This window comes from Haematobia irritans, chromosome 3 (genome assembly GCF_050003625.1).
Source record: "Haematobia irritans isolate KBUSLIRL chromosome 3, ASM5000362v1, whole genome shotgun sequence".
Taxonomy (NCBI): domain Eukaryota; kingdom Metazoa; phylum Arthropoda; class Insecta; order Diptera; family Muscidae; genus Haematobia; species Haematobia irritans.
In genome coordinates, this window is record NC_134399.1 from 212774360 (window position 1) to 212798266 (window position 23907).

Consider the following 23907-nt stretch of genomic DNA (forward strand, 5'->3'; position numbering starts at 1 on the left):
AGAAAATTTTGTGAAAATTTCATTTTTATAGAAAATTTTGTCAAAAATTTATTTCTGTAGAAGATTTTGTCAAAATTTTATTTCTGTAGAAAATTTTTTCAAAATTTTATTTCTACAGAAAATTTTGTCAAAATTTCATTTCTATAGAAAATGTTGTCAAACTTTTTTTTCTATAGAAAATTTTGTAAAAATTTTATTTCTATAGAACATTTTGTCAACATTTTATTTCTATAGAAAATTTTGTCAATATTTTATTTCTATAGAAAATTTTGTCAAACTTTTATTTCTATAGCAAATTTCGTAAAAATTTTATTTCTATAGAAAATTTTCTCAAAATTTATTTTATAGAAAATTTCGTCACAATTTTATTTCTATCGAAAATGTTGTCAAAAATTTATTCCTATAGAAAATTTTGTCAAAATTTTATTTCTACAGAAAATTTTGTCAATCTTTTATTTCTATAGAAAATTTTGTCAACATTTTATTTCTATAGAAGAATTTTTCAACATCTAATTTTTGTGACAAATTTCGTAAAAATTTTATTTCTGTAGAAAATTTTATCAAAAATTTATTTTTATAGAAAATTTCGTCAAAATTTTTGTCAAAATTTTATTTCTATGGAAAATTTTGTCAAAATTTTATTTCTATACAAAATTTTGTCAAAAATTTATTCATATAGAAAATTTTGTCAAAATTTCATTTTTATAGAAGATTTTGTCAACATTTTATTTGTATAGAAGATTTCGTAAAAATTTTATTTCTATAGATAATTTGTCAAAATTTTATTTCTATAGAAAATTTTGTCGTTTTCTATAGCTAATTTCGTAAAAATTTTATTTGTATAGATGATTTTGCCAAAATGTTATTCTATTGAAAATTTTCCAAAACTTTTATTTCTGTAGAACATTTTATCAAAAATTTATTTCTTTCGAAAATTTAGTCAAAATTTTATTTCTATAGAAGATTTTGTCAAAATTTTATTTCTATAGCAAATTTTGTCAACATTTTATTTTTATAGAAAATTTCGTCAAAATTTTATTTCTATCGAAAATTTCGTCAAAATTTTATTTCTATCGAAAATTTTGTCAACATTTTATTTCTATAGCAAATTTCGTAAAAATGTTATTTCTAAAAAAATTTTCTCACAATTCTATTTTATAAAAATTTCGTCAAAAAATTATTTCTATAGAAGATTTTGTCAACATTTTATTTCTATAACAAATTTCGTAAAAATTTAATTTCTATAGAAAATTTTCTCAAAATTTTTTTTTTATAGAAAATTTCGTCAACATTTTATTTCTATCGAGAATTTTGTCAAAATTTTATTTCTATGGAAAATTTTGTCGAAATTTCATTTCTATAGAAAATTTTGTAAAAATTTTATTTCTGTAGAAAATTTTGTCAAAATTTTATTTCTACAGAAAATTTTGTCTAAATTTCATTTCTATAGAAAATTTTGTCAAAAGTGTATTCCTGTAGAAAATTTTGTCAAAATTTTATTTCTATACAAAATTTTGTAAAAATTCTATTTCTATAGAAAACTTTGTCAAAATTTTATTTCTAGATAGGATTTGGTCAACATTTTATTTCTATAGAAGATTTTGTCAAAATTTTATTTCTACACAATGTTTTAAAAATGTTATTTCTATAGCAAATATTGTCGAAATTTCATTTCTATAGAAAATTTTGTTAAAATTTTATTTCTACAGAAAATTTTGTCAAAATTTCATTTCTGTAGAAAATGTTGTCAAACTTTTATTTCTATAGAAAATTTTGTCAACATTTTATTTCTATAGAAGATTTTGTCAACATTTTATTTCTGTAACAAATTCATAAAAATTTTATTTCTATAGAAATTTTGTCAAAATTTTATTTCTACAGAAAATGTTGTCAAAATTTTATTCCTATAGAAAATTTTGTTAAAATTTTATTTCTATATAAGATTTTGTCAACATTTTATTTCTATAGAATATTTTGTAAAAATTTTATTTCTATAGCAAATTTCGTAAAAATTTTATTTCTATAGAAAATTTTGTCGAAATTTAATTTCTATAGATAATTTTGTCAAAATTTCATTTCTATAGAAAGTTTTGTCAAATTTTATTTCTATAGAAGATTTTGTTAAAATTTTATTTCTGTGGAAAATTTCATTTCTATAGAAAATTTTGTCAAAATTTTATTTCTGTGGAAAATTTCATTTCTATAGAAAATTTTGTAAAATTTTTATTTCTATAGAAGATTTTGTCAACATTTTATTTCTATAACACATTTCGTAAAAATTTTATTTCTGTAGATAATTAGCCAAAATTTTATTTCTATAGAAAATTTTGTCGTTTTCTATAGCAAATTTCGTAAAAATTTTATTATATAAAAATTTTTGTCAAAATTTTATTTCTATAGAAAATTTTGTCGAAATTTCATTTATATAGAAAATTTTATCAAAATTTTATTTCTATAGAAAATTTTGTCACAATTTTATTTCTATAGAAAATTTTGTCAACATTTTATTTCTATAGAAAATTTTGTCAAAAATTTATTTCTATAGAAAATTTCGTCAAAATTTTATTTCTATCGAAAATGTTGTCAAAATGTTATTTCTATAGAAAATTTTGTCGAAATTTCATTTCTATAGACTATTTTGTCAAAATTTTATTTCTATAGAAAATTTTGTCAAAATTTTGTTTCTATAAAATATTTAATCAAAATTTTATTCCTATAGAAAATTTTGTCAAAATTCTATTTTTATAGAAAATTTTGTCAATAGTTCTATAAAACAAGTATATACAGCAGTAAGTTCTTAAATACTCACCACCATGAATCAAATATAATAGTTTACTTTGAAAACTCTTCGTCGTGCCGGGTTGATAATAAATTGAATTTCAGGGGATTTGATGACAAATATTCTCCCAAGCAAATCAGTTCAATCAGTACACTTCCCGAAGATAGATTTAAAGATTTTACCTATGAAGACTAGATCAGATTCAGGATTTATAAGAACTAATATTGTTTGATTTTTAGAAAAATCATTAACATATCGTGTAAATGATGAAATAGCGCCTTGATTTGAAATTTTAAATCTGTCGATTTTTACCGACATTATTTAAATGATTACGAGGAGCAAAATCTGTAAATTTTACTTTCACTTTGAAGCAATTTTCATGATATACACTGAGAGACGAGTTTTCTTTTCTAAGGAACAAAATTTTCGACCAGCAAAGTTTCCTTTTGACACAAATTTTAGAGACAGTCGTTGAATCGCTTATCGAAAATGCTCTAAACGAATTTCTTTTGTCTAAAATTTCATTTCGGAGGAAAATATTTTTTCTTTGGCTGTACCCTCAAGAAGTGCAATCGATCTATATAGATGCCTTACCAAATGGACCGGTAAAAATAAATGCCATACACTTTTTTTAGGGTCTAAAATACCAGTACATTTATATTTTCGGGATAAAAACTATTGTTTCTAGAAGCCAAGAAGTTATACCGGGAGATCGGTCTATGTGAGAGCTATATCAAAACATGGGTCGACACACACCATATTCGGCTGACCTATTTGTCGTTAGCCGGATTCAAGAAGTCCAAGAAATAAATTCGGGTGTCAGGTCTATATGGAGGTTATACCAAAACATGGACCAACACTCACAATTTTCCTCAAATACCTCTAGAATTCCAATTTCAGACAAATTGGGTAAAAACCACGAATTGTAGAAGATCGGGAGACCAGTCTATATGGGGGCTACCATTGTCGACACAGCTTTTTATGGTCCAAATTAGATAAAAAAAACTTCGGTTTTTATAAGCCCAAGATCCCAAATCGGGAGGTCAGTAACCTAACCTAAGTATCAAAACTTAGGTTAGGTGGCAGCCCGATGTATCAGGCTCACTTAGACCATTCAGCCCATTGTGATACCACATTGGTGAACTTCTCTCTTATCACTGAGTGCTGCCCGATTCCATGTTAAGCTCAATGACAAGGGACCTCCTTTTTATAGCCGAGTCCGAACGGCGTTCCACATTACAGTGAAACCACTTAGAGAAGCTTTGAAACTCTCAGAAATGTCACCAGCATTACTGAGGTGGGGTAACCCACCGCTGAAAAATTTTTGGTGTTTGGTCGAAGCAGGAATCGAACCCACGACCTTGTGTATGCAAGGCGGGCATGCTAACCATTGCACCACGGTGGCTCCCATCAAAACTTGGACCGATACAGCACATCTTCGAACTTGACCTGCCTGCAAACAGAAAAAGAAAGCTGTGCCAAATTTCAGGACGATAGCGGCATTATTGAAGGCTGTAGCTAGATTACAACAGACAGACAGACGGACATGCTTATATCGTATTGGAATTTCTCTCTGATCAAGAATATATATACTTTATATAGTCGGAAATCGATATTTCGATGTGTTGCAAACGGAATGACAAACCCGTCACCATTCTATGGTGGTGGGTATAAAAATTAAATAGCTCTTTTAGTTGGAGTGGAATATTTTGCAAAATCTAACAAAACATTAAGTATTCTACCAATCTACCAAACAGTAAAAAAAATCTACCATTTTTTTTCGGCAACCTTTATTCATTAAAAACAGGATTTTCAAAACAGATCTGTGGACTGATAAAAGTTTGTAGATCAGTTATAATTTAAAATGGTCTTTAGGTTAAAATTGCATATCTGTAAAAAAAATTGTTTTGTTTTACCGTATATGAAAGTTTATAGGCACATTATAAAAAGTGTTTTCATCAAAAAAACTTAAATTTTCAATAATTGCAGGATCAGAAAAATCAACTCTTAGAAAATTTAAACATATTAGAAATAAGCGCAGACACTTTCAAAAGTCCAAAAAATGTAAAATTAAAATGATGCAAATCACTTTGCCAAAGTTTCAAATCTATAATTATGACTTTTGAGCCACTGTAATTCATTTTTTCCAATTCATGTTATGTTAGATACTTATGCACACAAACGAAACAATTCTTATGAAGTAGCACTTCAAGAGCGAGAGTAAAACACTACAACAACAAAAACCAAACTGCAATTACTACGTCATAGACGTATAAGTTACGTCGAAATTTCATCAAATAAACAACTCTTTGTTTTCATCTCTATTACTCTCTGTTTGTAGTGCTATAAACAAAAGCCAACAACAATTATACAAAAACAAAAGCACAACCAAATATATCTCCAGAATATGTAAAATCCTCACTCCACCACACAACACTCAATTCAAACAAACCACCACCACCATCCTTAACCATTTGCAATGGGTTGACTCAGTAAAGTTCCAGCCCCCCTCCCCGTTTAAACACAATCTATCTAAATAACTACGAGGTGTAGAAAGAGCTTCAAGACCATATGGGTTCTCACTCTCTAACTGTCTCTCTGTATATACGAATATCTCCCCAAAACTCTCGTTTATACGATTACTTGGCATTCATTTAATAGACTTTGCTTTGTTATTGTTTTCATTTCTTTGACTCACGATCAGTTGTACGCCGTACGTTGACCATACATGAGCATTATTATCATACTATTAAAGCAAAAGTTAAACAGAAAATCTACGAATTTCTTATAGACATTCCTATTCTCTTATTTATGTTTCATGAAATTATTGATAGAAAATATTGAGGAAACATAAGAAGAAAAAAAAACACAAACAATAACAAGACTACAAATCTAAAAAAAAAGAAAACAAAAACAAAGTGTGTCAGTGGAATTTCCTTAAAAAACATTTACACTCGGGTATATATAAACAATTGTAACAGGCATATATACATACATACATACAAAGTTATAAATAGATATAAAGAAGTGTTCAATATCTGCATATCATTGTTATCTGTAAATCATAAAAAAATCATAGTTTTCGCATGGTTCCCATTTCAATTAATAGCAATTTGTATAAACTTCCTGAACTTTAAGTGCATTCTCTACACTGAGAAAAAGATTGTTTACTCTAAAAAATAAATTTAAAAGAAAGTTAATTATTGTTGTGAAAGTATTTTCTTTAGGTCTCAATGTCAATCGCTATGTGGAAAGTCATCATTTCTTGCAACTGATACAATAAAAAACAACAGCTGAATGTGAACCAAAAATCAGCTGTTAATACACTCAGAGAAAGAAAATGATCATCTCAAATATGTTTTAAAAACAAAATGTTATTTTTGGTTGGTGAACATATAAAATGTTTGTCGCCAGCATGTTAGTATCTTGGAAATTATGCATCTCACATAAAATGTTTACCGGGAATTGTGTTTTGGGTCAAGAGTGTCGGAGAGTTCCCCATCTAAAAAAAAACAAGATTTTGCTCTTGAAACAACTTTGAGGTGATCATATTTCTCTCTGCGTGTAGGATTTTAGTCGACCACCATTACAAATTCGAATTAAATTGAATTTTCCACAACTCAGTGTCAATTTTAATGATCAATAGAAGGGAATGAAACCGACAAGTCTCGTCGCCGATTTTGGACGAGACCGATATCACCGGCTCCCACCCTACTTCAAGTTATGAAAAGTTTTATGATTTTCGAACACGGTTGCTATTGTTGGTAGAAATCTAACACAATTGGTAGATTTTTTTATTGTTTGGTTGATTGGTAGAATTTTCGATGCTTTGAAATAAAAATTTTGCAAAATTTTTGTATAGAAATAAAATTTTGTCAAATTTTATAACTATAGAAAATGTTCTCAATTTTCTATAGTTATAAAATTTGACAAAATTTTCCGTAGAAATAATATTTTGAGAAAAATTATAATATAGAAATAAAATTTTGACAAATTTTGACAATTTTTTTGTACAAAATTTTCTATAAAAATAAAATTTTGAAAAAATTTTGGTATAGAAAAAATTTCATAGAAATAAAATGTTGAACATTTTGACAAAATTTTCTAGAGAAATAAAAATTTTACAAAATTTTCTATAGTAATAAAATTTTGAAAAATTTTCTATAAAAATAAAAGTTTGACAAAATTTTCTATAGAAATAAAATGTTGACAGTATTTTCATTAGCAATAAAATTTTGACAACATTTTATATAGAAATAAAATTTTGACAATATTTTCATTAGCAATAAAATTTTGACAAAATGTTATATAGAAATAAAATTTTGACAAAATTTTCTATAAAACTAAAATTTTGAAAAAATTTTGGTATAGAAATAAAATTTTGACAAAACAACAAAATCTTTGATATAAAATTTTAAAATGGAAAATTTTCCTATGGAAATAAAATTTTGACAAAATTTCTATAGAATTAAAATTTTGAGAAAATTTTCTATACAAATAAAATTTTGACAAAATTTCTATAGTAATAACATTTTCAGAAAATTTTCTATACGAATAAAATTTTGACAAAATTTTCTATAGAAATAAAATGTTGAAAAAATTTTTTATAGAAATAAAATGTTGAAGAAATTTTCTATGGAAATAAAATTTTGACAACATTTTTGCTATAGAAATAAAATTTTGACATAATTTTCTACAGAAATAAAATTTTGACAACATTTTCTACAGAAATAAAATTTTAACAAAATTTTCTATAGAAATAAAATTTTGACAAAGTTTTCTATAGAAATACAATTTTGACAAAATTTTCTATAGAAATAAAATTTTGACAAAATTTTCTATAGAAATAAAATTTTGACAAAATTTTCTATAGAAATTAAATTTTGACAAAATTTTTGCTATAGAAGGGCAGCACTCTTATCACTGAGTGCTGCCCGATTCCATGTTAAGCTCAATGACAAGGAACCTCCTTTTTATAGCCGAGTCCGAACGGCGTTCCACATTGCAGTGAAACCACCAAGAGAAGCTTTGAAACCCGCAGAAATGTCACCAGCATTACTGAGGTGGGATAATCCACCGCTGAAAAACTTTTTGAAGCAGGAATCGAACGCACGACCATGTGTATGCACGGCGGGCATGCTAACCATTGCACCACGGTGGCTCCCGATTTGCTATAGAAATAAAATTTTGACATAATTTTCTATAGAAATAAAATTTTGACAACAGTTTTTCATAGAAATAAAATTTTGAATTTTCTATAGAAATAAAATGTTGACAATATTTTCATTAGCAAAAAAATTTTGACAACATTTTATATATAAATAAAATTTTGACAAAATTTTATATAGAAATAAAATGTTGACAAAATTTTCTATAGAAATAAAATTTTGACAAAATTTTCTATAGTAATATAATTTTGAAAAATTACCTATAAAAATAAAATTTTGACAAAATTTTCTATAGAAATAAAATAAATAAAATTTTCTATAGAAATAAAATTATGACAAAATTTTCTATAGAAATAAAATTTGGCAAAATTGTTGCTATAGAAATAAAATTTTGAGAAAATTTTCTATAGTTATAAAATTTTGAAAAATTTTCTGTAGAAATAAAATTTGGCAAAATTGTTGCTATAGAAAAAAAAATTTCATAGAAATAAAATGTTGAAAATTTTGACAAAATTTTCTAGAGAAATACAAATTTTACAAAATTTCTATAGTAATAAAATTTTGAAAAATTTTCTATAAAAATAAAATTTTGACAAAATTTTCTATAGAAATAAAATGTTGACACTATTTTCAGTAGCAATAAAATTTTAACAGAATTTTATATATAAATAAAATTTTGACAAAATTTTATATATAAATAAAATTTTTACAAAATTTTATATAGAAATAAAATTTTGACAAAATTTTCTATAGAAATAAAATTTTGAAAATTTTTCTAAATAAAATTTTCTAAATAAAAGTTTGACAACATTTCTATAGAAATAAAATATTGACAGTATTTTCATTAGCAATAAAATTTTGACAAAATTTTATATAGAAATAAAATATTGACAATATTTTCATTAGCGATAAAATTTTGACAAAATTTTATATAGAAATAAAATTTTGACAACATTTTCTATAGAAATAAAATTTTGACAAAATTTTCTATAGAAATAAAATTATGACAAAATTTATGACAAAAATTTGGCAAAATTGTTGCTATAGAAATAAAATTTTGACAAAATTTTATATAGAAATAAAATTTTGACAATATTTTCATTAGCAATAAAATTTTTACAAAATTTTATATAGAAATAAAATGTTGACAACATTTTCTATAGAAATAAAATTTTGACAAAATTTTCTATAGAAATAAAATTATGACAAAATTTTCTATAGAAATAAAATTTGGAAAATTGTTGCTATAGAAATAAAATTTGGAGAGAATTTTCTATAGTTAAAAAATTTTGAAAAATTTTCTATAGAAATAAAATTTTGACAATATTTTCATTAGCAATAAAATTTTGACAAAATTTTCTATAGAAATAAAATTTTGACAAAATTTTCTATAGAAATAAAATTTTGACAAAATTTTCTATAGAAATAAAATTTTGAAAAATTTTCTGTAGAAATAAAATTTGGCAAAATTGTTGCTATAGAAAAAAAAATTCATAGAAATAAAATGTTGAAAATTTTGACAAAATTTTCTAGAGAAATAAAAATTTTACAAAATTTTCTATAGTAATAAAATTTTGAAAAATGTTCTATAAAAATAAAAGTTTGACAAAATTTTCTATAGAAATAAAATGTTGACAGTATTTTCATTAGCAATAAAATTTTGACAAAATTTTATATAGAAATAAAATTTTGACAAAAAATTATATAGAAATAAAATTTTGACAAAATTTTATATAGAAATAAAATTTTGAGAAAATTTTCTATAAAAATAAAATTATGACAAAATTTTCTATAGAAATAAAATATGGCAAAATTGTTGCTATAGAAATAAAATTTTGAGAAAATTTTCTATAGTTATAAAATTTTGAAAAATTTTCTATAGAAATAAAATTTGGCAAAATTGTTGCTATAGAAATAAAATTTTGAGAAAATTTTCTATAGTTATAAAATTTTGAAAAATTTTCTTTAGAAATAAAATTTGGCAAAATTGTTGCTATAGAAATAAAATTTTGAGAGAATTTTCTATAGTCATAAAATTTTGAAAAATTTTCTATAGAAATAAAATTTTGACAAAATTTTCTATAGAAATAAAATTTTGACAAAATTTTCTATAGAAATGAAATTTTGACAAATTTGTCCATAGAAATAAAATTTTTAAAATTTTTTCTATAGAAATATAATTTTGACATCATTTTCTACAGAACTAATATTTTTGCTATAGAAATAATATTTTGACAAAATTTTCTATAGAAATAATATTTTGACAATATTTTTTTGAGAAATAAAATTTTGACAACATTTTCTATAGAAACAAAATTTTGACATAATTTTTTGTAGAAATAAAATTTTGCAAAATAATGTTTTTTTTTTTGTTTGTTTGGTAGTTTTTTGATTGAAGTTTTTTAAATTTTCAATTAAAAAATTAATTGATACAATTAACTTTTTAATCGAACTCGGAAGAATAAGACAGTTAAAAAAATTATGGATATATTGTCTTAGTAACAACCGCCATTACGAGGCCAAGAAATAGCAATGCCTAAAAAAAATGTTGTGATGAGGCCAAAGATTACATGTCTTTAAAATACGAATGCGAATTTTGCTTAGCATAGAAGACGCATTTCTCTGACATAAAGCTTTTTTCTTTGTCCTAAACTTTCCAATGAAATCGATTTGAAGTCGTTCTTATAGGTAAGAGATGCATCTTTTAATTGGGTATCCTAACATGAAAGAAAATTCCGTTTCACCAAGGTCAACTTGGCTGAACTTCTGAAAAAACCTTTAAAATTAATGAAATCCTCTTTAAATTTGTTGACTTTTTGGACTAGTTTCAAGTCTAAAATTCATAACAATAACCAATAAATGTTATCATTGTATTTATGAAATTGTTACGTTGGCTCTATTAGAATGACAAATTTCTTTAATATCATGGAGATTTTTTTCCACCAGTGTATAGCAGTGGAACAAGTTCAACAAGTTTGCCATGCCCTCAAATCAATTCAATATACAAACAAAACATTAAACAGAGCAATAAGAGTAAACTTTGTTTATCATTGAACTTCTAAACACTTTTTCGAGTGTAGCCACCCGCTTGTTCGGCAAATAGCTATTGTCGCATTTTCCCTACCTATATAAGCACTCCCAATGTTCAGGAGGTTATTATGGTATAGAATAATGAGTTCAAAAAGTACTAAAGACCCGTTTTCTGTATGTATATAATGTACCCTTCCATTACATCCAATTCAGCACCATAAAGTAATCTGTTAAATAATCGATAGATTATATTGGGCATTACCAGTTGAGCATGAAATCGATAAGAAAGACGCTGTCTCTCTCACAGAAAATAAATGAGAGAGAAATTCAAAAGTATAATCCAGGGACCATTTAATTTTGGTATCTAAAAGTAATGTACAAAATAGTGTCTCTAGCAAAACTAAACAAAAACACACACTTATGATCGGAATAGAGTTTCGGTGGTTACGCGTAATGCATAAAAAGATATGATATAATCGTAAGGTGAAGTTTGGTTTACTGAACAAAAATAAGCAAAGTCCCGCTCGAAGACGTCACAAAAATTCCACTTCTCATAATTTGTTTAGTTGTTCTCTGGGTTGCAAATGGTTTGGTCGGACACGGAGTTCTCATAGGGTAATCAAAACGAAAGAAAAATGTAAGTAAAAAATTAGTAATAATTCTATTATATAGCAACTATATTTATTTCATATTTATATTCAAATTTCAGGTGCAGTTTATTTACTTTCTAGCAGGATTGGACCTCCATAACAACACATACGCCTAACAATGCAGCGACAAAAGAAGTGCCAATTTGAAAGTAAATGCGTCTTACCACGAATATTAAAATAATTCCTTGTTGTTTGTATAGTCATAACTTAATTATTTTACTTATAAACTAAATAACATATTTAGTTAAAGTCCAAATATAAATTTGGCTTAATAAAAAACTATAAAAATCATTCTAGCAAAATTAGTGCTTATTTAGCTACCATTTTTTCACTATCCTTTTCAGTGGGTAGAGAAGTGTGTACAAATTATGTGTGAATTTTCAGCTACCAAATTGGTGGTTATCGATAATGCAGAGAATAGTCTATTGGTTATATTCAGCGACATGTTCTCGTTAAACTCTCCGCTAAAACACATGGGGTGTAATGCGGAGCGTAAGTAGGGGTGTTTATAAATTAGTAGCTATATAGTTAGGTATTCGCTGCTTCCCAGAACAAGCGGGCAATGTCATATTCTTGCATATGCCTACTGTGTATATGAATGTATGTATGGATGTATATGTGTGCCTATCTATTTATCTACAATTTCATTCATTTTGCGGGCTTCGGGTATAAAATCCATTAAAACCGATGCGATTATTGCTACTTTATCACTCCCACTCCGTATCAAAATAAAACCCGAGATAACAACAAACGCCGCATAACACACATATGGAATTTCGATAAAAACAAATACAAAAACAAAAAGCACATCTCTGAGCAAAAGCAAAAATATCGTATCTTAGATATATTACTTACTCTTCTTATTGTTGCTGGGGCAGTTCGTGGTATTGTTGTAGAATAGTGTTATGCCTTATAATGGATATAATAATCAAGTGTGCGAGAGTACGTACACATATACATACTCTTACCCCTCTCTCCATATTCTCACGTACAATTTCACCATAGCCTCCGTATGGAGCAAATGAAATTCTAAAAGTTATTTAATTTCAAATATAGTGCAAAAATAAAAATAAAAATAAAAAACAACTACTCAAAAAACTTTAAAATAATTAAAAGTGTCTTTGTTCCAAAAAAACATAAACAAGGTTGCGTTTGTTTGTTTTTATTTTTTACATAAACATTGAAATTCTTTATTGTGGTTTCCAAACTAAAACAAAAAATCAAACGGAAAAAACCTGAAAATGCAAAGTGTATGTACTGAAAAGTGTATGTTTGTTGTTGTTAAAAAAAATATTTCACAATTTAGAAAAAAAGAAAATACGCTAAAACAAAATCACACTGCAAACAAAAATTATATGTATGTACATATTTGGTTTATTGTTCAAATAACTACATAAGACGACGACGCCAACTTAAAACATACGCATACTGCCAAATTATGACGCTGACAACTGGTTATGCCAGTACGTATAAAATAGAAAAAATTAATAATTCATAGACACCACGTCATTTATTACCCAATCACCACCATGGCTATTTTCATATCGCATTGGAAAGCAATGACACCTTGGTGTATGCAATTGAAAATAACAACAACAAAAAACAAGACTGGGTATTATAAAGTGAAAATAAACTATTTATTTGTGATTGAAGAATTTATCTATTTTTCAATGTATGTATGTATGTCAAAAGGGGGTGTGTCATTCCACTTATATTAAAAAATTATTTAAGGAAATATGCATAATGAAAATTAAATACTTTATTTAACTTAGCCTATTTTAGATGATTTAAATTATCTTAAAAATTTTATCTAAATGTATCCCCCACATTTTAATTGTAGTCCAGTTGATATAATAACAAAACAATGGATTTCCTTTAACATGTTAAATGAGAGCAACATGCAATTAACATTTAATTAAAAATGTTGTTACTAAACAACAAAAAAACAAACAAGTCCAATAAAGAGCAACAAGCATTTTTGCAGGTCGTGATGCAAATTTTACAAAAATAATAAACCATTACGGAACATCTGCCTCAACAGTTTATTGCTCTGTATTACCATGAGTTTGAGTGTATAGGTTAATTTCCATGACGATATCTGCAAAAACTAAAATTAGAATTGAAACGTGACGTTTACCAATTAAACTCATTTATAGTAATCCAAAAGCCTAATCCACTTCATTATGATAAATTCTAACAGTGTACGAAAATATTTTCGTTTTCAAAATCTTGATATCACCAAGAATGTGAGTAGCAACATGAGTTGGTTTTTTGTTAAAAATAATTATGCTTTGAAAAGTGGGGAAACCCCCATGGCGTGTCATTAAATTCAAATTTATTTGCATTTTTTATATTGATGTACACACAAAAAAAAATTTCTGATTCAATCACGAAATTAATAGATCCAATTAATTTTTTAATTGAAAAGTCTTCAATCACAGAAACGATAGTATTAATTAAAAAAATCCAATTAAAACACTAACTGATACTATTAATTTTTGTATTGTTTTTTGTTTCAATTAAAAAAATTGTTGAATCCATTAAATTTTAAGTTGAATATTTTTTAAAATTCAATAAAAATTTTAATTGGAAACATTTTCGTGAATTTTTTTCTGTGTATAGACACAACCATAGCGGTAGGTGACAACTTGTTTATGGGCATTGGTAGAATTCTACCAAAAATGGTAAATTGTTTTACGGCTTGATAGATTGGTAGAATTCTTGATGTTTTGGTAGATTTTGCAAAATATTCCCAACTAATAGTTACTTCACAAATTTTCTAAATAAATAAAATTTTAACAAAATTTTCTATAGAAATAACAATTTTTGGTAGAAATAAAATTTTTTCTATAGAAATAAAATTTTGGCAAAATTTTCTATTAAAAAAACACTTTTGAGAAAATTTTCTAAAGAAATAAAAATTTGAGAAAATTTTCTATAGAAATAATATTTTGAGAAAATTTTCTATACAAAAAAAATATTGAGAAAATTTTCTATACAAATAAAATTTTAACAAAAATACTACAGAAATAAAATTCTGACAAAATTTCCTATAGAAATAAAATTTTGACAACATTTTTTATAAAAATTAAATTTTGACAAAATTTTCTATAAAAATAAAATTCAGACAAAAATTTTTTATAGAAATTACATTTTGACAAAGTTTTCTATAGAAATAAAATTTTTAAAAAATTTTTTATAGAAATAAAATTTAGACAAAAATTTCTATAGACATTAAATTTTGACAAAATTTGTTATAGAAATAAAATTTAGACAAAATTTTCTATAGAAATAAAATTTTGACAAAATTTTCTATAGAAATAATATTTTGATAAAATTTTCAATAGAAATAAAATTTTGACAAACTTTTCTATAGAAATAAAAATTTGTGAAAAATTTCAATAGAATAAAATCTTGACAAAATTTTCTACAGAAATAAAACTTTTACGAAATTTTCTATAGAAATAAAATTTAGACAAAATTTTCTACAAAAATTATATTTTGACAAAATTTTTGGTAGAAATAGAATTTTTTCTATAGAAAAAAACTTTTGAGAAAATTTACTATAGAATTAAAATATTGAGAAATTTTTCTATAGAAATTAAATTTTGACAAAATTTTCTATAGCAGTAAAATTTTGACAATATTTTTTATAAAAATTAAATTTTGACAAAATTTTCTATAGAAATAAAATGTATACAAAATTTACTACAAAAATTATATATTGACAAAATTTTTGGTAGAAATAAAATTTTTTCTATAGAAATAAAATTTTGGCAAAATTTTCTAAAAAAAAAACTTTTGAGAATATTTTCTAAAGATATAAAAATTTGAGAAAATTTTCTATAGAAATAATATTTTGAGAAAATTTACTATAGAAATAAAATTTTGACAAAATTTCTACAGAAATAAAATTCTGACAAATTTTCTATAGAAATAAAATTTTGACATATTTTATAAAAATTAAATTTTGACAGCATTTTTTATATATAGAAATAAAAATTTGAGAAAAATTTCTATAGAATAAAATCGTGACAAAATTTTCTACAGAAATAAAACTTTTACGAAATATTCTATAGAAACAAAATTTAGACAAAATTTTCTACAAAAATTATATTTTGACAAAATTTTTGGTAGAAATAAAATTTTTTCCTATAGAAAAAACTTTTGAGAAAATTTTCTATAGAAAACAAACTTTTGAGAAAATTTTCTATAGAATTAAAATATTGAGAAAATTTTCTATTGAAATAAAATTTTGACAAAATTTTCTATAGCAATAAAATTTTGACAATATTTTTTATAAAAATTAAATTTTGACAACATTTTTTATAGAAATAAAATTTTGACAAAATTTTCTATAGAAATAAAATTTCTACAAAATTTTCTATAGAAATAAAATGTTGACAAAGTTTTGTATAGAAATAATATTTTGACAAAATTTTCTATAGACATAAAAATTTTTTATAGAAATAGAATGTTGACAAAATTTTCTGCAAAAATAAAATTTTGACAAAAGTTTTGGTAGAAATAAATTTTTTACAAAATTTTCTATAGAAATAAAATTTTGGCAAAATTTTCTATAGAAAAAACTTTTGAGAAAATTTTCTAAAGAAATAAAAATGTGAGAAAGTTGTTTATAGAAATAATATTTTGAGAAAATTTTCTATAGAAATAAAATTTTCACAAAATTTTTTATAGAAATAAAATTTGAGAAAAATGTGTACAGAAATAAAATTCTGAAAAAATTTTCTATAGAAATAAAATTTTGACATTTTTTATAAAAAATAAATTTTGACAACATTTTTTATAGAAATAAAATTTAGACAAAATTTTCTATAGAAATTAAATTTTGACACAGTTTTCTATAGAAATAAAATTAAGACAAAATTTTCTGCAAAAATTATATTTAGACAAAATCTTTGGTTGAAAAAAAATTTTCTATAGAAATAAAATTTTCACAAAATTTTCTATAGAAATAAAATTTTCACAAAATTTTTTATAGAAATAAAATTTGAGAAAAATGTGTACAGAAATAAAATTTTGACAAAATTTTCTATAGAAATAAAATTTTGACATTTTTTATAAAAAATAAATTTTGACAACATTTTTTATAGAAATAAAATTTAGACAAAATTTTCTATAGATATAATATTTTGACAAAATTTTCAATAGAAATAAAATTTTGACAAAATTTTATATAGAAATAAAAATTTCTATAGAATAAAATCTTGACAGAATTTTCTACAGAAATAACATTTTTACGAAATTTTCTATAGAAATAAAATTAAGACAACATTTTCTGCAAAAATTATATTTAGACAAAATCTTTGGTAGAAAAAAAATCTTGACAAAATTTTCTACGGAAATAAAATTTTTACGAAATTTTCTATAGAATTAAAATTTTGAGAAAATTTCCTATAGAAATATAAAAATTAAATTTTGACAAAATTTTCTATAGAAATTAAATTTTGACAAAATTTTCTATAAAATTTAAAGTTTTCTATAGAAATAATATTTCTATGGAAATAAAATTTTGAGAAAATTTTCTATGAAAATAAAAATTTGAGAAAATTTTCTACAGACATAAAAATTTGAGAAAATTTTCTATAGAAATGAAATTTTGACATTTTTTATAAAAAATAAATTTTGACAACATTTTTTATAGAAATAAAATTTAGACAAAATTTTCTATAGAAATTAAATTTTGACAAAGTTTTCTATAGAAATAAAATTAAGACAAAATTTTCTGCAAAAATTATATTTAGACAAAATCTTTGGTTGAAAAAAAATTTTCTATAGAAATAAAATTTTGACAAAATTTTCTATAGAAATAAAATTTTGCAAAATATGATTTCCTTGTTTGGTAGTTTTTTGATAAAATTTTCTCCAAATTTTAGTAGAATATTTTTGGCTTGAGTTGCAACCGTGAGTCGCCATTTTTAAAATATCTTCTAATTCATTGGCGGATAAAGAGAATGAGTGTTGCTATTTGAGTACATTGAAAAATTTTTGATAATTATTACAAAATCTACAGGAAGTCGTTCGTTTACTCTAAAAAGCCAGCAAAAAAGAGCCAAAGAGAGATCACACTTATGTTAGCATTTGTGAAAATGCATGTTATTACTCTCTTGCAAAGTTTTACTGTACAATTTTTACAGGAAAGGTACACAAATACACCTAATATCCATCCATAATATCCATACGTCAAAAATATCAATAACAATGGTGTTGTTTTTATGTGTTAAAAACCAGCGTTTGGAGCCTATTGCCTTTTTAAGTTCTCTCCCAGAGCCGAATTAGAAGAAAAGCAATTTTTTCTCATAGCTCTCTACATTTTTTCGCACAGCACAGAGCTGTCTCTTAATATTCAGTGCTCTTTCCTCTTACATGAAATAATGCTGACATTGTTACTTATTTCTTAAACTCAACAAGACAACAACAACAAGTATGCATAACACATTTATCACTGCTTTCTCTGTATATAAACTCTTCTTATTCAATTATTTTCTCTTGATTATCAATACTATTGTCTCTTGATTATCAATACTATTCGCTGATTATTTTATCTTCGAATACAACAAATAATATGAATTTATTACGAGGAGGTCTCTGTCAATATTGTATAATAGCTCCGTTCAAGTACCCGATAATGTTTGCCAATTATCACAACTTTTTACTGGAAATCGTTCATTTACTCTCAAAAGCCAGCAAAAGAGAGCCATAGAGAGATCACATATGACATTTGAGTAATTGCAAGTTTAACTGGAGAATTTTTTACTCTCTTGAAAATTTTTACTGGATGACTTTTTTTTGGAAAAGTACGCAATACTTTTCATTCATATCATTAAGTTTACGTCCAAATATATCAATAACAATGGTCTTTTTTATATTTTTTGTGTTAAAAACCACAAAAGTAGTACAAAAACGATGAGAAAATAATAAAATATATAGTGTGCGTGGGTGAAAGTGTAGCTTCTTGAATACGAGTATATTGCCTATTGTTTGCGTTTTCTTCCAGAGCCGCTTTTCTCATAGAACTCTACACTTTGACATTTTTTCAGCAAAAATCTATCTCTTAATGCTCTTTGCTCTTACATGAAAGAGTGCTGCCATTGTTACTTATTTTTTAAACTCACCTCTAGAAATTGTTTTGCAACTTAACCCAGGAGGCAACAACAGCCACTATACATAACAAACTTATCACTGTTTTCTCTTTATGTAAACTCTTCTCATTCAATTATTTTCTATTCATTAAATTAGAATATATCAATACTATTTAGTCGGTTTATGCCAATATATTAAAATATGAAAGATACACAGAAACAAAAAAAATACATTTATCTTTAATTACAGATAAATTAAATATATCCAATTAATTTTTAATTGAAATTTCTTCAATCAACAAAAGACTCAACATCAAAAAATTGATTAAACCAACTTAAAAAATTAATTGATACAACTATTTCATGTATTGTAATTTATTGTTTTGATTTTTAATAAAATTTTTAATCAAATTCAAGTAAAATTTTAATTGAAAATTATTGAGGATATTTTTTCCTATGTAGATTTGTGCAAAATTTATTCTAATAAATTCCAAGTTGGTTTTAATTTTTAGGTTATTTGTCAGTTGTATTTTTAAATTTTAAGTATAATTTATTGAATGTGATATTTTTTCTCGATATAACCATGGAAATGCCACACTCAAAACACACACAAACCTACAATGCAGAGCAATAAACTCTTCTGGCAGATGTTCGTCACGGTTTATATTTTTCAAATTAGTTTTGTGCAGAAATCCAACACGAGCTGCATAAATTTCGATTGAATTAAATATTATTTGCTTTTTGTTTTGCTTTTCCAAATAACATCAAAAATTTGATGTTACCATTTTCAAATAGAACATAATTAAATCGGGGGATATTTCTATGAGTGAGAAAAGATTAAGGCCCAGGAGAGCTCAAAGTTAAAATATATTTAATTAAGACAATGGAAAAAAATAAATTATATAAATTGAAGGGTAATAAGCTCAACAAAACATTAAAAATTTATAATAAGAAATTGGACTAAATTACATTAACATTTTAGTTTAATAAAATAATTTAGCATAAAATTATAGTACAGCTCCACTAACATGAAAATGTCGTCTTAAATTCATTTAGAAATTTAAGAACTACTTAATTTTCTCGTCAGTTTCATAAATATTAACTTTGTCATTCCGTTTGTAACACATCGAAATATTGCTCTAAGACCCCATAAAGTATATATATTCTGGGTCGTGGTGAAATTCTGAGTCGATATGAGCATGTCTGTCCGTCCGTCTGTTGAATTCACGCTAACTTCCGAAAGAAACCAGCTATCAACTTGAAACTTGGCACAAGTAGTTGCTATTGATGTAGGTCGGACGGTATTGAAAATGGGCCATATCGGTCCACTTTTACGTATAGCCCCCATATAAACGGACCCCCAAATTTGGCTTGCCGACCCTCTAAGAGAAGCAAATTTCATCCGATCCGGCTGAAATTTGGTACATGGTGTTACTATATGGTCTCTAACAACCATGCAAAATATGGTTCATATCGGTCCATAATTACATATAGCTCCCATATAAACCGGCCCCCCGATTTGGCTTACGGAGCCTCTAAGAGAAGCAAATTTCATCCGATCCGGCTGAAATTTGGTACATGGTGTTAGTATATGGTCTCTAACAACCATGCAAAAATTGGTCTACATCGGTCAATAATTGTATATAGCCCCCATATAAACCTATCCCCCGGTTTGGCTTGCGGAGCCTCTAAGAGAAGCAAATTTCATCCGATCCGGCTGAAATATTGTACATAGTGTTGGTATATGTTCTCTAATGACCATGCAAAAATTGGTCCACATCGGCTCATAATTATATATAGCCCCCATATAAACCGGACCTCCGGAGCCTCTTACAGGAGCAAAATTCATCCGATCCGGTTGAAATTTGGTACGTGGTGTTAGTTTATGGTCTCTAACAACCATGCAAGAATTGGTCCATATCGGCCCATAATTATATATAGGCCCCATATAAATCGATCCCCAGATTTGTCCTCCGGAGCCTCTTGGAGGAGTTATATATAGCCGATCCCCAATCACACAAAAATTGGTCCATATCGGTTCATAATCATGGTTGCCACTCGAGCCAAAAATAATCTACCAAAATTTTATTTCTATAGAAAATTTTGTCAAAATTTTATTTCTATAGAAAATTTTGTCAAAATTTTATTTCTGTAGAAAATTTTGTCAAAATTTTATTTCTATAGAAAATTTTGTCAAAATTTTATTTCTATAGAAAATTTTTTTAAAATTTTATTTCTATAGAAAATTTTGTCAAAATTTTATTTCTATAGAAAATTTTGTCAAAATTTTATTTCTATAGAAAATTTTGTCAAAATTTTATTTCTATAGAAAATTTTGTCAAAATTTTTTGTTCTATAGAAAATTTTGTCAAAATTTTATTTCTATAGAAAATTTTGTCAAAATTTTATTTCTATAGAAAATTTTGTCAAAATTTTATTTCTATAGAAAATTTTTTCCAAATTTTATTTCTACAGAAATTTTTTGGTGGTGTTAGAAATTTGGTACGTGGTGTTAGTTTATGGTCTCTAACAACCATGCAAGAATTGGTCCATATCGGTCCATAATTATATATAGGTCCCATATAAATCGATCCCCAGATTTGTCCTCCGGAGCCTCTTGGAGGAGTTATATATAGCCGATCCCCAATCACACAAAAATTGGTCCATATCGGTTCATAATCATGGTTGCCACTCGAGCCAAAAATAATCTACCAAAATTTTATTTCTATAGAAAATTTTGTCAAAATTTTATTTCTATAGAAAATTTTGTCAAAATTTTATTTCTATAGAAAATTTTGTCAAAATTTTATTTCTATAGAACATTTTTTTAAAATTTTATTTCTATAGAAAATTTTTTAAAATTTTATTTCTATAGAAAATTTTGTCAAAATTTTATTTCTATAGAAAATTTTGTCAAAATTTTATTTCTATAGAAAATTTTGTCAAAATTTTATTTCTATAGAAAATTTTTTCCAAATTTTATTTCTACAGAAATTTTTTTCCAAATTTTTCTTCTATAGAAAATTTTGTCAAAATTTTATTTCTACAGAAATTTTTTTCCAAATTTTTCTTCTATAGAAAATTTTTTCCAAATTTTATTTCTATAGAAATTTTTTGCCAAATTTTACTTCTATAGAAAATGTCAAAATTTTATTTCTATAGAAACTTTAAACTTAATTATATAGTACGTAATTAATCTGCCTTTTTAATTTAATATATACCACGTATGGACTATGTGATAGATATTACGGTGTTAGGAAGTTTTAAGATACCTTGCCATCGGCAAGTGTTACCGCAACCCAAGTAATTCGATTGTGGATGACAGTCTTCAGTAGAAGTTTCTACGCAATCCATGGTGGAGGGTACATAAGCTTTGGCCTGACCGAACTTACCGTCGTATATACTTGTTTTTTTTTTTTTTTTTTTGTTTTAATTTACTGAGTGCTATTACTCTTAGTTTTGTTTAACTACAACCGTGTTATCTTTAATTTCTTACTTTAGCCATTTAAAATAGTGTTACCTAACTCATATTAAAAGTAACAAAATTAAAAAGAAAAAAGTAATAATTTGTTTGTCAACATTTTCCCCAAATCAATTATGTACAATTTACCACCGCCACAGTATTTATTTCACCTCAGTAGTTAAAGATTAAACATCTGATACACCAACAAATTTGTTCTTTTTCGCAAGTCACAAAAACTACCCACATTATTTTTTCCATTGCAATTATGTTCATACAAGATATAATTTGAGTAGAAAGCTTTCTCTTATTTCAATTACCTGCAAGTGGGTGTTGAGTATTCACTTCAAAAATCATCCAACAACGACAACAACAATAAGCCATTTGCCGGCTTAACATACAAAGCCAAAGAGATTATACACCATGTATACATACATGCTCGTATAACCCCCACCACTACTCCAATCAAAGTATATCTCTCAATCATTAATGCTCTTATTATGCTTGCTGCTCTTTTTTTTTAAACAACTCACTAAAATTGATTAAATTTCTCAAAGTGAAAACAAAATCAGATGCTCTTGAAATTGAATTTGATGTTTAATTATAATCGGCCAGTTTACCAGTTTTTATTGCAGTAAATATTGTTGTTTTTTTTTTTTTGTTTTTTTGCTTCATAGCTTTATCTCATCAGCGATAACGATGTATTTTGTAATTTTCCACATACATTCGTCTCCCACCCGAGATCGATGAAATCTTTGGTGAGAATGCATGTGTAAAGGCATATTGCAATGTAGTGAGTTGTTGTTTGACTGACGTTAGTCGCGTCTTTGACATCTGCTCTTGATTGGCCTCATAAAGTCGTCATAGTGTTACGTTTAAAATTTTTCTTATCGCTTGTTTGTATCGATGTTATTTTGATCACTCACCTATATGGTGTTAATCGTTAATCAGCTAATCGTACTATAACTTGTTTTTTTTTTATAATTCTTGTTGTTGTTGCTGCTGTTTGATTTTGTTACTTGTCAACTCTCTTTTTGGCTAAGGTATATTTAAAGTGCATAGCATAATGAGACCATATGTACTGTGGGGATTGTGCTTAATAAAAGTGTGTGGGAGCACAATGTTTTCGATTGAATTTTTAATGAATTTAGGATAGATGCTTTTTGGGAAATTCCCTACTCCCCTTGAGACACTCCAGTATTACCTGTAATGAATTTGTTCTCCATTGAATGAGTTTGTATATAGTCTAGCTCTATACTGAAAAATTAGTCGGTGTAAAGCCATGGGAGTTTATTCAAGAAATACCAAAAATTTAAAACTTTATCAACTTTGTAGAGACTAAAAAATTTAATATTTAAATAATAAACTTGAATAAAAACAAATTATAGGTTAAAAAGGTACTAAAAAAGTTACGGTCCCGAATCTCGTGGCGCTTAACTTTTGCTCTTTCTCGTTGGTTTATTTTTTTTTACTTTTTAAAAATTAAAGCAAACATACAAATCTTTGTACATTAATACCTGCAAGAATAATTTCTGTAAAAAATTATTTATTTATTTATCGACATTTACAATAAAATTATAAATATAATTGTATGATTTGACTGCCAAGGTCTTAAACTTTTCTGTAACAATTAATTTGTCATATTGGGATTTTCTCTTATTGATTAAAATAGGAAATATACTATTTCCATTTATTTTAAAATTCTACTCTATTCATA

At 25.3% G+C, this 23907-nt stretch overlaps 1 protein-coding gene and 1 long non-coding RNA gene across 3 annotated transcripts in view; one reads left to right on the forward strand and one right to left on the reverse strand.

Annotated features, from left to right (window-relative positions):
* LOC142232000 (uncharacterized) overlaps positions 1–23907 on the reverse strand; it is an 85658-nt gene that overhangs the window by 18758 nt on the left and 42993 nt on the right. The gene's annotated exons all lie outside the window — the stretch shown is intronic.
* Positions 1–23907, forward strand: part of Nt5b (5' nucleotidase B) — a 163653-nt gene that overhangs the window by 18731 nt on the left and 121015 nt on the right. Inside the window, exon 1 of one of the 2 annotated variants that reach the window (XM_075302676.1) lies at positions 5490–5737. The exons of the other annotated variant lie outside the window; for it this stretch is intronic. The gene's annotated coding sequence lies outside the window, so the exon portion shown is untranslated. Of the gene's footprint in view, positions 1–5489; positions 5738–23907 lie in introns of those variants that run through there. 2 annotated transcript variants of the gene reach the window in all.